The sequence below is a fragment of the Elephas maximus genome, chromosome 26 (genome assembly GCF_024166365.1).
Source record: "Elephas maximus indicus isolate mEleMax1 chromosome 26, mEleMax1 primary haplotype, whole genome shotgun sequence".
In the NCBI taxonomy this organism is placed as follows: domain Eukaryota; kingdom Metazoa; phylum Chordata; class Mammalia; order Proboscidea; family Elephantidae; genus Elephas; species Elephas maximus.
In genome coordinates, this window is record NC_064844.1 from 5,055,392 (window position 1) to 5,071,930 (window position 16,539).

Sequence of the window (16,539 nt, forward strand, 5' to 3'; positions counted from 1 at the left end):
TAACCCAAATCCCATTGCCATAGAGTTGAATTCTGTTAGACAATCAAATTTTCTGCCGTTGAGAGTATTCTGCAAATGTCTGTCTTTTACAAAATAAGCACAGTCGAGAAACTGTAAGGCAGTCACGTTTCTACTGTCAGTGCTTTAAAGAGAGAACCCGGGGACAGGTTTGGTGAGAGCTCGACCAAGACTTAGTTTCGCATATTTATCTAACATATTTCTGAGAAAATATAAGCATTGGGTTAAAAAATTATGTAGTATATACATGGAACATAATTAACAAATATTAATTATAATTCATTGAAACACTAATATTTCATTAATTTTTGAACATTGAACATTGACTTTCCAAAAAGTTACACATAGATAATTAAATCTAAGTGCAGTAGGAATATGATAAGATCCATGTTTCAGAACCCATATTTTATAAGAAAGACCAGGGACTAAGGACTCAGAGTCAACCGAGTCATGGAATTTTGGACCTCAGAATATCTACAGATGCTAACGAGTGAGGGGTCACAGAAACATTCAATCTATCATTTATAATACTATTTACATTTGTTTACTGATTATCGTAACCTGTCTTCCTCACATGACAGTGAACTCCATAAGGACAAAGGCTGTGGGCATCTTCTTTATCACTGTATCCACAGTGCCAAGTACTGAACCCGACATACAACAGAAGCTTAATTAGTAAGACAGTAAAGACCTCTTTTGCAGAAATATAGCTTCTACCTGAATTATCATGTGCAGTTACATGGTGGTCATTTATTTCCACAAATAAAGTGAACACACAATAATAGCTCTGCCTATGGACACCTAATATAGGATGGCTATCAGTTGGAACCAACCCAACAGCAATGGGTTTGGTTTGGTTTTATGGTTATCGAAAACTGCCAGGTGCTTGGTATTTTATAGGACGATGTATTCTTCAGTTATGCTTTGAGAGTTATTCTCTATGTTGACATTGGCTTGGGCCAATAATATTGTCGCTGTTAGGTGGCGTTGAGTTGGTTCCGACTCACAGCGACCCTAGGTGCAACAGAACGAAATGCCACCCGGTCCTGCACCACTGGTCCTGGTCACTCATGTGACAGGCACTATTCAAAATTATGATATATTTTATATTATCTAACCTTCACAATAGTTCTGCGACATGTTATTTGCTATATTTCATTTTGCAGGCAAAAAGATCTAATTCTCAGAGAAGTTAAGTGATTTTCCCAAAGCCTTATATGTAGCAAGTGACACAGATTGGATTGAAACTCTGGTCTGTCCAAAGCTGGGCCTCCCAGACTCTACACTCCCTGTTTCCCCACAGCTCCACAGTCAACCTCTGTGTGTCTGGTAGGGATTTCTGACTTTACTCATTCTGGAAGGTTACAGATTGTTCAGAGATACCTTTATCCCTCAATATTAAGTTGGAAGAAGAGGTTATAATGGCTTTTTATTCTAATTTCACCACACAATGGAAAAACTAGAAATTTAATGATCCTGAAAATGCTAATATTTCATGATAAGGGGTCTCTATGGATAGCTCAGTTGATACCTTAATTGATGCTTTTATCTAGTGTGAATATAAAACAGCCAACTTCATTATGTAAACTACCATCTTCTGTATAGCTTGACAGGATCAATAGTCTCTGGGACCCTGGGTTTCAAGGAGAACTATACAATGGGAGCTTGATAAGTGAGGTGCACTCTTATCGTTGAGAAGCTCACATTTTATTTGGTCTTTTTTTCATGTTGAAAGTTGCACATAGGACATTTTTAAGCGGGTAACACAAGGTGCCTTAGGATGGGTCAATACATGAGAAACAGGCTACAGGGAGTGAATAGGAACCCCAGACTCCCATCAGCACACTCTAGTCCCTTTTTCCTAGGATACCTACCTAATTTTGGAAAAATTAAATTTTCAAGTAACTATGTTAGCATTTCTGAAACATGCTTTAAGATTTATTTTAAAGCATTCCTTCCAGAAAAAAACAAAAAAACACTGCCAGAATACCAACATCCTAGCTCCACTGTCGGTGCAAGGACAAACAAGAAAAAAAACCCTTCCAGAAATGGTGTTTTAGCAACGAGCCATTTACCAAACAGTTGTCAGTGATGTTAGTACTAACTGGGGTGAGCCAAAGGCAGAAATATTTAACGTAGATGCCATTTCTCTTCAGGATTCCTGGGAACAAGGGAGATAATATTTAAGGACTCTTTCAAATGCCATTTTATTAACTAATTATTCCATGTCTCCCAAGGGTATTTATGGAAAATAAAAATCACCTTCATAAAGAACTAACATGTATGAAGCATACATTATAAGTTAGGTACTGTGATTATATTGGATTCATTTAATCTACACAGTAATCCTATAAGGTAGGTGTGATTAACTCTGTTTTACAGTTGAGGAAACTGATGATTTTAAATAAATTAAGTAACTTGCCCAGAATCATTCTCCTGGCAAATAACAGAGCCAGAACTTGAAATAAAGGTTTCCAACTTCAAATCCTGCATTGCTTGCTATCTCGTGCCTACCATATGCAAAAAGCTTTTACTAGGCAGGCAAAAGGCTGTTCCCACATTGAATGGTAACCAGAATCCCTGGGGTTCTAGTTAAACACACAGATCCCCAGCGACCATCTCGATAGTTCTGACTCAGTAAGTCTGGGCTAGGCCCTAGGGAGCCCTGGTGGCGCAGTGGTTGAAGCGGTCAGCTGCTAACTAAAAGGTTGGTTTCCGTAAAGATTTACAGCCTGGGAAATTCCATGGGGCAGTTCTACCGTGTCTTATAGGGTCTCTGTGAGTCAGAATTGACTCAACGACAACAGGCTAGGTTTTGGTTTGGGGCTGAGCCCTTGGAACAAGTGTTTTTAACAAGTATCTTAAGGAGTTTCTGGTCAGCCAAATTTGGGAGTAACGTCCAGGAGAATAAAGGAAATATAACTGGATTCTACACTAAGGGCGATTTGACTGTAGAAAAGACTACTAGTCACTGTTTTGGAACCATGCAGTTTGAGTCTATTTTGCATCTATAATGACACTAATAAGTGCTGGACCTTGAGTAGACTTTAATATATGATTGATCAGGAGAATAAATCCATTTTTTTCTGATAATTATTTCTTGTGCTTTCAATATAAGAAGAAAGCAAAAATTGTTTCAACTGAGCATTCATATATTCTTTGTGCACATTTTAAACTCTAAGATATCCAATTCTATGTAAATTTTCAACTTTTTGGCTTTATGTTTACTAGTCTTATGTCTAATGCATTATGCAAATATGGTATAATTCAAATAATAAATGTTTTCAAGGTGTCCAGTGGAAAGGATTCTGATTATACGGTTTTCTTTTATGTCTGTCTTTATTCAGTTGATTTTTTTAATCTGATATTTATGTATCCATCTGCTCTGGATTTCCTGGGGTAATCTTGTTATCCCCACAAGTCACTTATTATGAAAATAATAGCTAATCCCTAATTAACACTTCCTATAGACCTTTTTTTTTTTATATAGACCAAGCACTTACTGATGAAGATCAAAGATTACAGCCTTCAGTATGGATTATACCTCAACATAAAAAACAACATAAGGGAAACAAAAATCCTCGCAACTGGACCAATAAGCAACATCATGATAAATGGAAAAAAGATTGATGTCAAGGATTTCAAAGCCCATGGAAGCAGCAATCAAGAAATCAAACAACACATTGCACTGGGCAAATCTGCTGCGAAAGGCCTCTTTAAAGTGTTGAAAAGCAAAGATGGCGCTTCAAGGACTAAGGGGTGCCTGACTCAAGCCATGGTGTTTTCAATCACCTTGTATGCATGTGAAAGCTGGACAATGAATAAGAAAGACTGAAGAAGAATTGATGCCTTTGAATTATGGTGTTGGGGAAGAATATTGAATATGGCAGTGTTTCTTTCTGTTGTACATAGGGTCACCATGAGTTGAAATCGACTTGATGGCACCTAACGACAACAACATCATAGTCCAAACATTTGATTCAAGCATTTTGAATGTATTACTTCATTTCATCCTCAAAACATCTCTCTGTGTAGTGGCTACTTAGTTATCATGGTCACTATTTCACATGTAAGGACACTGAGGCAGAGAACCATTAAGCACATATCAATGATCTCTTGCTGCTTTTTTAAAACGACACAATCCTCAGATATAAGACAAATAAGTGAGCATCCCACTGTCAGCCTGGGAATATTAATTATCTAAATTCTCCGGAAAATTGACGTTGGCGAAAAACTGCCAGAAAAAAAACAAATCTGTCTGGGAAGAAGTACAGCCAGAATGCTCCTTAGAAGCAAAGATGGCGAGACTTCATGTGCTTTGGACATGCTATCAGGAGGGATCAGTCCCCGGAGAAGAATGTCATGCTTGGCAAAGGAGAGGGTCAGTGAAAAAGAAGAAGACTCTCAGTGAGAAGTACTGACACAGAGGGTGCAACGACGGGTTCAAACACAGCAATGATTGTGAGGACGGCTCAGGGCCGGGCAGTGTTTCCCTCTGTTGTACACGGTCATTATGAGTTGGAGCCGACAGGATCGCACCTCACAACAACAGGTTCTCCGGTGCTGAGCTCTGAAAAAAAAAAAAAGAGCTCTAGCCGAGGAAATTATTTGTCTACTGGGTTGTAATACAGCTCCCTGGAACTCAGCTTCCATAAAGCAGTGATTCAGCGTCTACATTGTTTACTATCAATGTGGGCATTGTGGAAGGGGTTGTTTTCACAGAGAAGAGGCAATATTTGATGTCTACAGTGAATTAAGCCAATTGAGCAACACTCATAAAATCAAGAAATTCTCAGTGGGATTCTCTTCTCATCAAGGTGTTTACACACAGTGACTCACATTGTTTTCCTTGTGGAATTTTATATATAACAAATGTGCACACAGACATGAGATATACTGTGGCTAACATTCACAGGGCAGCTCCTATCTGCTAGGCTCTGTGCCGAATGTTTTACAGCGATTATCCCAGTTAATTCTTGCAACTATCTTGATAGGAAATTTCTTTTTTCTGATTTAACCCATTGTACTCGAGTCAGTTCCGACTCACAGCGACCTTACAGGACAGAGCAGAACTGCCCCATAGGGTTTCCAAGGAATAGCTGGTAGGTTCAAACGGCCAATCTTTTGGTTAGCAGCAGAACTCTTAACCACCGAGCCACCAGGGCTCCTTTAGAAGTGTAAACAACCTAAAATACCTGAAATCCAGAGAAAGATGTAAATGGTGTTTAAAGGTAGGTATCTGACTTCGGAGATTGCCTGACTGACTACCATACACTACCGTGTAGATTGACTGAAACCCAGGTGCACAGACAAATCCAAACACTGAACACTGGTAGCTGCAGGGCGAATACTCACTCCCAAAGAAACCACCTATACAGCCATAAAAAGCAGAGTTCTGGTTTTATACTGCTGTTGTTAGATGCCACTGAGTTGATTCCAACCCACAGTAACCCCATGTGACTGGTTAGAACTGCCCCATAGAGTTTTCTCGGTTTTAAGAAGCAGATCCGTAGTCTTTCTCCTGTGGTTGGGTTTAAACAGCCAATCTGTTTAACAGCAGGACCCTTAACCGTTGTGCCATCAGGGATCCTTGACTTTATACCAGTTTCGGTGAAAACATGTTGTTGTTATTGTCCTTGTTGCAGCCACTGTGTAATCCATCGCATTGAGTGTCTTCCTCTCTTTCACTGACCCTCTACTTTACCAAGCATGATGTCCTTCTCCAGGGATTCGTCCCTCCTGATAACATGTCCAAAGTAAGTGAGACAAAATTTCACCATCCTTGCTTCTAAGGAGCGCTCTGGCTCTACTTCTTCTACTTTACTTGCTCGTTCTTCTGGCAGTCCGTGGCATATTCAATATTCTTCACCAACACCATAATTCAAATGCATCAATTCTTCTTCAGTCTTCCTTTTCCATTGCTCAGCTTTCGCATGCATACGAGGCAAATCCCCAGTTAATCAGTCTGGGGATGGAGGATCTGGGTTCTGTCTGACCTAAGATATTCCCAGTCTGGAAAAGAGGATACAAAGAGGAAATGACAGCTGTCTTCAAATGTTGGCAGGAAAGGTCCTATTTCCTGTTGGCTTCAGGAGAAAGGGATCCAGGAAGAACTAACTCACCTTAAAGCCAGTGATTCTTTCTCATTAGAGGGATGCACAGGGTTTCTGCAGCCTAAAAGACAACCACGAAGTGGTCAGCCACCTTGACGCTAAATACCTCCAAGTGGTCTCTTCCCATTCGTCGCATCTTTGCAGTAGAAAACCAGAAGAGAAGGACTTTTGGGTGTAGAGAAGGCAGCTGCCACAAGAGGGCAGCCATAGCTTGAGATGCTCAGCCTTCCAAACAAAGCATTCCAGCTGAGGGGTTTGAAATGGAGTCCAAGGACATTGGGGAAGGATGCACAGTGGTCCCTGGTGACCAGCATTAAGTGGGGCAGTTTTGTCTGTCGGGGCCTACAGGTTCCCAGGCAGCCAGGTGATCTGATCCGTTTATCTGGCAAGGCAGACTCAACTAATTTGCAATTTTGCTGCAGGTAAACAATGACTTTTTTATTTCCTTTCTCTTAATACGGGAAACCTCCCACTCTTTTCAGAACAGGGTGTCCTGGATTAATGAGGTCTGGATAGTGCCATCCTTTGTGTCTTAAAAGGCCATTCTCAGCCACAGACAACTTAAGGGTTTAAGAAAACAGGAAACAGCAAAGGCGAGTCCTGAAAGAATGATGCCCTTCAAAGATACCTGAGATACCAGTAGATTGTAATGAAAGACGCTATTTCTGGAGCCTGAAGGATAATCACAGGACGTTTCTCTTTCAATTGCCATACAGCAGTAATGAAGCTATGTCCTGTTGCTTTACTTAACAGACGAGGAAATCACACCTTAGAAAGAATACCTACCATGTCCAAGGTGTCACAACTGGAAGATGGCAGGGCTGAGATTCAAACCCAGACTTGCTTTGTTCTGAAGTCTCTGTTTTCCAGTCTCGCTCCACGAGCTCTCTATTTTTCACCCCAAACTCCTCCCAAGAACAGCAGGGACAAGGTGTGAAGAATGCATCCAGAGAGGCATTTGCAGTATCCGGATGTCCTGCTGTCCCCTAGCTTTCACCCCAGAGCACTGAGAACACCCCCTGCAGGGAGACAAGTGCTACTCTCTGACCTTTTCATATCAGGAATTTGTGACACGACTGCTGTTTAGGTGCTGCCATCATCCATCTTAATCTGTGTGACATCAAGCAACCTACTTTCTCAGCTCTTTTGCATATGATTTTTAATAAACCTAGTCATCTGGGTGGCTCAAACAGATAAGCACTCGATAACTAACCTGAAACGTTGGCCATGTGAACCCACTACGAGGCACCTCAGAAGGCAGGCCTGGTGATCTACTTCTAAAAGTTTTCAGCCTTGAAAACCCTATGGAGCAGTTCTACTCTGCACACCTGGGGCCACCATGAGTCGGAATTGACTTGACCACAACTAACAGCAACGGTCGTCTCCAGTGAGGGGGAGAAGATGTCTGGAAGTCAGCATGGAATTGCTATGGAGTTAATTCCAATTCATGGTGACCCCACGTATGCAGAGTCGGCCTGCTCTATAGGATTTTCAAGGCTGTGAACTTTCAGAAGCAAATCACCAGGCCTGCCTTCTAAGAGATGTCAGGTGGTTCAGTGGTTAAGCATTTGGCCACTAACTGAAAGGTCAGTGGTTCGAACCTACCAGCTGCTCCATGGAATAAAGATGTGGCAGTCTGCCTCTGTCAAGATTATAGCCTTCAAAACTCTATGGGGCAGTTCTACTCCGTCCTATAGTGTCGCTATGAGTCGGAATCCACTCAACAGCAACGGGTTTGGTTTTTTGGTCTTCCAAGGTGTCTCTGGGTAGTTTCAAATCACCAACCTTTCGGCTAGTAGTCTAGCACTTGGGACCACCCGGGGACCTTCAAAGAGTAAATACAGGCATCTTGTTTGGGGTGATCTGACATGCTCCTTTCTGTATTCCACAAGGCTCTTAGTGGGGCTTCACCTCCAGGTATCCCAGGCCCTGCATACTGAGTCTCATCTAGTCCTGCAGTATCACATCTTCTAGATCATTGCTAACATTTTGTCACCAAAATAAACACCGGAGCTCACCATTCCTGTGTCCCTACCCCTGAGCCCAGTGAAATAAGCTCCCGTCTAGGAGCCAACAGAAAATGTTAGAAACCTGTTGTTGTCAGGTGCCATCCAGTGGGTTTCGGCTCACAGTGTTTTCTCATTCAAAAATCTATACACAAATTGTTTTCTGACATTGGTTGCAATCCCTGCAATGTGTCAACACTCTCCCCCTTCCCTGTCCACCCTGGGTTCTGTGTGTCCGTTCGTCCAGTTTTCCTTCCCTTCCCGGCTTCTCGTCTTTGCTTTTGGGCAGGTGTTGCCCATTTGATCTCGAATACTTGATTGAAATAAGACGCACATTCCTCAGGTGTGTAATTGTTACATAGGCCTGAGAGGCTGTAATCTTTACAGGAGCATATCATCGGGTCTTTCTCCCAGGAAGGCGCTGGGTGAGTTTGAACCGCTAACCTTCCACTCAGCAGCCAAGTGCTTAACCGCTTGCAGCAAACACCCAGGATGTTAACATCCTCATTAGGTAAGGAGCCCAAGACTAACTGACCCAAGGTCACTCAGCTCTTTAGTGGCAGACAGTCTCCACACTAAGTCTCTCGGCTCTACATCCTGTATTTTCACCTCCTCTCTCTTCTCAGAGATCATTTTTATTGCCTCACACTCACCGAAGAAGCTGAGGCCTGAGAGCTGAGAGGCACGAGGGAACTCCAGGGCCTGGGGTGAGCTCGGGCCTCTGTGACATTTATGGGCAGGGGAGCAGGGCCGGGTCTTTCAGGAGGTCTGGTGGCCACTAGGTATGGGCGTGTGCCAGGTGCAGTGGCCCCGGCCTGCCTGCCCCTGGAGTTGTGCACAGGACAGCTGGGCTCTGGCCTGGGACAGTGATGCCTCAGTTCACTAAGCCTGTGCTTCTTGCGAAGTCTCAAGAGCTCGTTTCCGCACCATTTCTTTTTTCAATTCATTTGGTCTGGTAAAAAATAAAAATTAAAAAAAAAAAAAACAACCTCTCTTCCCAGCATATGACTTTTAATAAACCTAGTCATCTCCAGTGAGAAGCAGGAGGAGACGACTGGAAGTTAGCACAAAAGAGCACCCCATGGAGGAGAAAAGAGAGAATCCTCTCAGTTCACCAGAGAAGAAAAGGCCTCGTAGAAGCCATCCACTGACCTTGACATGGCTTGAAAGCCTGCACCCCACTGCCCCGCCAGACAAGAGAGTTCTAGAGGGAAAGAGAAAAGTGTGCGTCCCCTTTGACAACTGGAGAGAACGGATTGCTGCCGAATCAGCAAATGAAGCTGCAGCTCCTGGTTTTTCTTCGACCAAAGCTGCTCTTTCGTGGCTGCGATGATGACCCCAGTGGTTGTAGGAGCATCTCATAGTTAAGCAGAGTTAAAGAACATACCCTTTCCCCGGCATTGAAGTGACGTTAAATGCGTGATGCTCTCAGTTGAAAACAACCCTTTTAAGCAGTGACAGCAAGGAAACGAGTGTATTTTAAGATTCCGCCTTTTCCACCCTGTCGGGCGCCCTGCTCGGTGCCGTTTCAGCAGAGCAAGCCCGACAGCTTACGCGGCACCCCGCTTGGTACAAATGTTTTGGAATTTGGTGTTGCCCAGCTATGGCTAATTTCAAAGGCAAAAATACACCTCTCCTGCGAAATGTGTGTGCTGCAACCTTCACGCCACCTTCAAGTCACGCACTTCTTAAGTGGAATGTGTTGGGTTTATGCAAAACTGGAGGGAAAGGAAAATGGGACCACGCCAAAGCATGGTGACATGTCTTCCCTCAGAGCCTTTAAACGATCACGTGTTTACTCATAAGAGAGACTGGACAAGGTCATCAGATCTGGGGGACACTAGATTTTTTGGGTTGGTAATGTATTTTTTGTATCTTTCTTCCCAAATCATGGATTTTTTTTAAAAAGAAGAAAGTTATGCATTCTGTATTTAAACTCCATGTGCGTGGCTATAATTTATTTGTGTTTTATTATTTTTCCATAATTCTCGCCATTAGTTCACATGTCATAAGTATATATCTCCAGCATGGTGCTGGCCAGCAGATTTTTACTCCTCAAGTTTCTTCCTTGAGTCTCAAACCAGAAAATATTATAGGTTTATTGTTCACAAGAAGGAGAGGTTCCTGGTATTTATCTTTTACCCTTCTCTTTGACTCATTATATCAGTGTCCTGTAACTGCTGAAACAAATTACCACAAACCTAGTGACTTAACAAACTTTTTTATCTTAAGTTCTGAAAACCAGAATTCCTGGTATAAAGCTATAAGCAGAGCTGTGTCTCTTTCTGGAAACTCTAAGGAAGAATCCATTTCCTTGTCATCTCCTGCTTCTAGAAGCCACCTACATTCCTTGGCTTGTGACCCCTCCCTCCATTTTCAAAGTTAGCCATATAACATTTCAAATTTCTCCCCCTCCTTCCTTCTCTTCCACTCCTCTTTCCTCCCCTCCCCTTCTTTTCCTGTCCTCCATCTCTCTCTCTCTCTCCTCTCTGCTTCTATCCTCATATTTCTTCTCGAATGCTGATTCTCTGCCTCTGCTTATAAGGACCCTTGTAAATGTACAGGCCCCACCCAGACAATCCAGGATAATCTCACCATCTCAAGATTCTTGACTTAAACACATTTGCAAAATCCCTTAGGCCAGGCAAAGCAGCATGTTCACATGTTCTAGGGATTAGGATGTGGACTTCTTTGGGGAAATATTTTTCTGTCTACCACCCTCATATATTTGAGCTTCACATAACCTTCATTTCTTTGCTTATACAGTTTTATGCACTCCTGAAGAAAAGTATGTTTAAAAAAATGAAACGAAGAAATTCACACTCTTGGGATCTATGCCTAGAATTCAGCACCAATCCCCTGAATGCCAGGACAAATCTTTTAGGAGTTCAAATTCTCCTAGTGTGGCACCCCAAGCGTTTCAGTTTCTCCAGATAAAGGTTCTCTGAATTCTACTGGATGCTGCTCTATTTTTTTCTTTTTTAATAATTTCTTCAGTACAATTAAAAATGTATTTCTGTTGCTGCTTATATGCATATTAATAGAAAATCAACTTAATATTTTGAATCTTAAGAAGTTTTTTCCCAAAGGAAATCATTACTCACAGTTCAAACAGTGTGAAAGGCATGAGTGTGTGCCTTGGGCTCGCCAAGAATTACTGTGACTATTTCCATATCGAATACAAATTCATTAAAAAATGTCTCCACTTACCCCTTCTCTCAGCCCGGGATTTTATGAATGATTAGACTGGGGCTTAGCAATACTAAGGGTCTTGAGACAGGGTCTGATGGACTTGCAACTGAAAGAAAGATTGCTTGGAGCAAGAGGGCTCTATTAGCTCAGGCCCTGTTTCCCAGAGTGAAGGAGGTTGGTGGTTCAAACTGACCAGCTGCTCCTTGGAAACCCTATGGGGCAGTACTACTCTGTCATATAGCATTGCTAGGAGTCAGAATTGACTCAATGGCACACAACAACAAGGACAAGTGTGACAGAAAGGCCAGATGGCCACATTCTGAGCTTAGATACTTTGAAACTTTGTTTTCTGTAGTCTCACAAAGTGCATTGCTTCTGGTATTGCTCTCTCTTGGGCCACCTGCTGAAGAGGAAGAGAGAAGGAAGCGATGCCCAGTCTTGAGCGGAAATGAAGAGTGGCTGAGAAGGCATGGCTGAGGGACTTAGGGTCTGACTCCTAGGCTCCCACAATCTCACCCCATCTCCTCTGATGTTGGAGACACTGTAGTATGTCCCGCTGAAGTTGGCTCTTGTTCTCCATGGAAGGTATTTTCTGCAGTTTTAGACCAGTTATGGACTAGTCGGAAGAACTCATATATATATGTCCTGATACATACATACATATATAGACATTAGAAGGAGCCCTGGTGGTGCAGTGGTTAAAGGGCTTGGTTGCTAACCAAAAGGTCAGCATTTCCAACCCACCAGCCACTCAGTGGGAGAAAGATGTGGCAGTCTGCTCCTGTAAAGATTTATAGGCTTGGAAATGCTATGGGGCAGTTCTACCCTGTCCTATGGTGTCGCTATGAGTCAGAATTGACTTGATGGCAATGGATTTTTTGGGGAGTGGTTTGTATACAGATACTGAAGGTTAGATTAAGTTCACAATTTAACTAGCTAAAGATACAAAGTCAGGAAATTTGTATGTAAGGGTTGTATCCTTTCACCACCCTTATTTAGTCTGTATTCTGAGCAAATAATCTGAGAAACTGGACTATATAAAGCAGAACTACATATCAGGATTGGAGGAAGACTCATTAACAACCTGCATTATGCGGATAACACAACCTTGTTTACTGAAAGCAAAGAGGACTTGAAGCACTTACTGATGAAGATCAAAGACCACAGCCTTCAGTCTAAATTACACTTCAACATAAAGAAAACAAAAATCCTCACAACTGGACCAATAAGCAACATCATGATAAATAGAGAAAATATTGAATTCATGGTGTTGGCAGGAACACATTCTCTCCACAGTTTCTAGGGGAAGATCCCCTCTTGTCCCTTCCAGCCTTTAGTAGCTCCAGGTGCTCCTTGACTTGCAGCCACAGCATAACTCCATCATCAGATGGCAGTTCTCCTTCTCCGTGTCTCTCCTCATTTATAAGGACTTCACTTATACTCGACGGCACTGGGTTTTTCACTTACACTGGATTAGGACCGACCCTACTCCAGTACAGCCTCCTGTTAACTGATAACATCTTCAAAGACCTTATTTCCAAACAAGGTCATGTTCACAGGTACCACGGCTTAGGACTTCAATGTATCTTTTAGGGGGACACAGTTCAATCCATAACAAATACAATAGATTTTCCGTCTACTAAATTGTAAAATGACTTAAAGCTGGAAAGGAGAGAAATTGTTAAGATTTGCAGCCTGGGGGAAAACAGGTAATTAACCAACAGCCATCTCCTTTATTTTACCTGACTTCTTTTTTTTTTTTAGTTCAGTCAGGTTTTCTTTGTCCCGGAATGAAAAACTGTTCAAAACACAGAAGTTACTTAACCCTTTTGGATCACTCTTGAAATGATAAACTTGTCGTTCCTGATATTTAAGAACTCTGCCAAACATACACCTGGCCGAACTCCTCTTCACGCATTTGTTTCAAGGAGAAATATAAAAAAGATACAGCATACATTTTTAGGAATGAAAATATTACGCAACCTCTAAACTTCTGAACACTAATTTTAGCTCTCAATACATGTGTCCAAACCACAGTGTTTGTATCAAAGCCAGGATTTTTTTTCCAGGGAAAAACTTAGGTTCACACCTATTGATAGAAGTGCAACTTACAGTTAAAACCTTGTATTGGAAAGTCCCCTCCTAACCCAGTTTTTAAGGGAAGATAAATGGAAACATTTCCTTAAGTATCCCTGTGGCATCTAAAACCTTTGTATATATTTAACTTTATATGTTAATTTTAATATGGTTGCTGGATAGAAGAGACTTTGAGTTAATTTAGAAATCAAAGAATTTCGGAAAAGAGAATCGAAGTTATTTTAAATGTCTCATTATTGTGATCCAACCCAAGGCAGGAATTATTAAACAATATCATTAATATCACATGCAAGTAAAATTTTGCTGAAGATCACTCAAAACCGCCGCAGCAGTATATCAACAGGGAACTGCCAGAAATTTAGTATGGATTTAGAAGAGAATACGGAACCAGGGATATCATTGCTGACGCCAGATGGATCCTGGTTGTAAGCAGAGAATACCAGAAAGGTGTTTACCTGCGTTTTAATGACATGCAAAGTCATTCAGCTTTGTGGATCATAACAAATTATGGATAACGTGGTGAAGAATGGGAATTCCAGAACACTTAATTGTGCTCATGAGGGACCTGTACGTAGATCAAGAGGCAGTTGTTCTCACAGAACAAGGGGATACTGCATGGTTCTGACAGAACAAGGGTATACCACATGGTTTAACGTCAGGAAAGGTGTGTGTCAGGGGTGTGTCCTTTCACCATACTTATTCAATCTGTATGCTGAACAAATCATCTGAGAAGCTGGACTATATGAAGAAGAACTGGGCATCAGAATTGAAGGGAGACTCTAATAACCTGTGATATGCAGATGACACAACGTTGCTTGCTGAAAGTAAAGAGGACTTGAAGCACTTACTGATGAAGATCAAAGACCACAGCCTTCGGTATGGATTACACCTCAACATAAAGAAAACAAAAATCCTCACAACTGGGCCAATAATTAACATCATGATAAATGCAGAAAAGATTGAAGTTGTCAAGGATTTCATTTTACTTGGATCCACAATCAACGTCCATGGAAGCAGCAGTCAAGAAACCAAAAGATGCATTGCATTGGGCGAATCTGCTGCAAAAGACCTCTTTAAAGGGTTAAAAGGCAAAGCTGTCACATTGAAGGCTGACCCAAGCCTTGGTGTTTTCAGTCGCCTCACATGCATGTGAAAGCTGGACGATGAATAAGGAAGACCGAAGAAGAAGTGATGCCTTTGAATTGTGGCATTGGTGAAGAATATTGAATATACCATGGACTGCCAGATGAATGAACAAATCTATCTTGGACGAAGTACAACCAGAATGCTCCTTAGAAGCAAGGATGGTGAGACTACATCTTACATACTTTGGACACGTTATCCAGAGATCAGTCCCTGGAGAAGAATATCATGGTTGGTAGAGGGTCAGCGAAAAAGAGGAAGATCCTCAACAAGATGGATTGACACAGTGGTTCATCAGCGGGCTCAATGATAGCAACGATTGTGGGGATGGCGCAGGACCAGGCCGGTTTCATTGTGTTGTACATAGGCTGTTTTGGAACTGACTCGACAGCACCTAACAACAACAGTATTGTTAAATTTACCTGTCTGTTTTGCTTCACTGATTACTAAAAAAAAAAAAAGAGTACTGAGAAGACATTTTTTTTTTTTCTGAAAAGTAAGAAAAGCAGGAAAAAAACAAGATAAATGGAGGGAGGCTGAATAGATGCACAGACTCATATCCACAGAGAGCAGGAAATCTCATTGACAATAGGAAAATTGGAGAGCTTTAGAAACATGAAACTCAGATGCATTCTAGAAAGAAAAAAAAAATAGTAATGAGAGAGAGAGACTAGGAAGCTGAACAGCAACAACACAGGGAAGAAAAATGAACATGTCAGAAGCAGAGAGAGACAAAATGAACAGTTAATGAAAGAATTTCTAACAGAAGAACTAGGGCATCTACAAGGAAAGATAAATGAGCATCACAGGCTGGCCTTATCCACCCCTGAGCAGACTCTGAGAGCCGGATCCTCCAGTGTGGATTTTAATATTGGAGTGGCGGCAAAGGCCTGGACATTGGACCTCATTTCTGACCCCACTAAAGGCTCTCTTTCAGCAGCAACACATCACAAAAGCAATAATGTTCGGCCTTCCTATTTTTTTTCCTCAAAATCCCAGTTTATGGCCTAGAGAAGCTTTTTAGACAATATGTTTGATGTCATTGACTACTGACTCGGAGAGAGAGGTGAATCTACAAAGTATAAAATGCAACCTAATGGTTTTTCTGTACATAAAATGTAGAATATTCTACAGGTTCACCTTTGAAATTAGGTAGAGACCATAAATAGCTATACATTCATGTTCAGAAAATATACATACAAGTACATACATATGCAGTTAGACACACACATGTATATGCGCGCATGCACACACACACACACACACACACACACACTTCACTTCTATTATCGACCCTAGAGCAGGAACTAACATTTAAGGAGAGATGGAAAGATACACAGAGAAAGGAGACGAGATGGGAGTGGAAAGACACATGTGGTCTGAAAGGAGACAGCCTCAGGCTTTGGCATCTGTCTCCTGAAATATTTCAATATTCTCACTCATTTTCATGCCTCAGGTTTTACACCCTCCAAACCACAATCTAAACTGCTGTTAGAATCATTTTTGAACAAATATGATTATATAATTTTCTTGCTTCATTACTTTCAATGACTCCTTACATTTGCCTGAATAAAGTCAAAATTCCTCAGCTTGACATTTTTTCCCCAAACCTACTTTTCTTTTTTTTTTCCCGTAAACATCGCTACAGAGATTCTACCCTCTAGCTACAGTGGCTACTTGCCATTGCTTTCCAGGATGCTATTACCTCTGCTTGTACTTTTTTTTTTAAGAGTTATGCATGTGCACGAAGAGTAAAATAGTTCTATATATATATATATATTTTTTTTTTTTTTTGCAAAAGCAAACTTCTCTCCTTCTTCTCCCACCCCAAAGACAACCACTTTCACCTCTATGGATTAAATGTATTGGTATGTACCTTGATGTCTAAATGAAATATTTACATTGCATCATCTTGACTTTTCAGCCTTAATTATTATCAGCTGACTCCCCCCCCTCCCTTCTTTCTTGGT